Genomic DNA, 1,492 nt, shown 5'->3' on the forward strand with positions numbered 1-1,492 from the left:
ACCAGGCTAGCCTTGAACTCACAGAGATCCACCTGCCTCTGCCTCCTGAGTACTGGGGCTAAAGGCATGTACTACAATGCCCAGCCTCATTACACTCTTTATTACTTGAAATAAAGTCATTAACATCACTAAATGTAATAATCAGATTAGAAAGCAAATTGCTGAAGTCTCAGAGCCAATTTAGAAGTCATTTTAAAAAATTCTATTCCTTAGAAACACTTTCTATACAAATATTTATATTATATTTTTACAAACAAAAGTATATATATATGTGCGTGTATATATTTATGCATATATATACACATAATATGAACGCAAAAAGGCTGAATGTATATGGGGAGGCACTGAGGCTGCATAGAAGGCTAGGAGATCCAAGATGTGAACCCACACCAGGCAGCTAGTGGCTCCCAGTCATGCAGGCCCACTGAAGAGGTAGCACATGGTCCCACATCTGCACAACAGCTGGCCGTCCTCTGGGAAGAGGACCCCATCATCCTGTCTGACGATAGACAAGGTTCTATATAGCAAGGCTGAAAAGAAATGGAAGGTGATGGGAGATCTTCCCCATCTTGTATGAGACCTGTTTGACAATCCCTGCTGTTTTAAAGTGTAAAAGTTTATAGTTATTTATCTTGTGGATATTGCAGGAGTACGTGACTTCAACAAAATGTATGAGGTATACGACCCATGCACTGTCGTGCTTTTCTTCAGGAGCAAGCACATCATGATTGACAGGGGCACTGGTAACAACAAGATCAAATGAGCCATGGAAGACAAGCAGGAGATGATTGACATCAGAGAGCAGCTATGTACTGTGGCACCAACAAGGGCCTGGCGGTGTCTCCCAAGGATTGCTCTACAATATGCAGATATTGAGCACTGTCCTCACAGGAAAAGAACACTGGGAAGCTTTCCATGTAGAAATAGCTCTTCATAGCTTTTGGGAAGGGAGTGCAGGAGAATGTGGCCTCCAGGACTGGTTTATCTTTGCGATAAAGATTATAGGGCCTTAACTAGCTGAAGCACATAAACATATGGTGTAGGAACAGCAACAGAAAAGAAGGGCCATATAAACATAGATGTAGATATGTGAAGGAATATATAGGGCACATATTTAAGCATATTGTGGTATTTAACACATATGTAGGATATACATGTGATACATATGACTAAGAAGTGTAGTAAAATATAATGTAAGTGAACAGGCTATGAATATGCACATATGTGTACAGAGAGAAATCAAGAGCGAGTTTTATTATAGAATTGTCTAACTGATTGTGGGGGGAAGAAATTCAAACCTGAGAACCAGGGAAAGCAGCAGGGAAATTCAGTCCAAGCACAATGCCGCCAGGAAAGATGTAGGAGGGGCATGCTGGCAGAAGCACTACTGGGTCCAAGAGCCAACAATGCTGCTGTTCAACAGAGGAGAGGATGCAGGTCTTTCAACACTCTCTTCTCTCCAGGCGACAGTCCTCTTCCTTACTTAATATAC

At 41.7% G+C, this 1,492-nt stretch overlaps 1 pseudogene; it reads left to right on the forward strand.

The window, feature by feature from the left end:
- The first annotated feature begins 439 nt into the window (after positions 1 to 439).
- On the forward strand, positions 440 to 876 carry LOC108491391 (annotated as a pseudogene).
- The last annotated feature ends 616 nt before the right edge of the window (positions 877 to 1,492 follow it).

Source organism: Nannospalax galili, unplaced genomic scaffold, assembly GCF_000622305.1.
Source record: "Nannospalax galili isolate Female #2095 unplaced genomic scaffold, S.galili_v1.0 scaffold441, whole genome shotgun sequence".
In the NCBI taxonomy this organism is placed as follows: Eukaryota; Metazoa; Chordata; class Mammalia; order Rodentia; family Spalacidae; genus Nannospalax; species Nannospalax galili.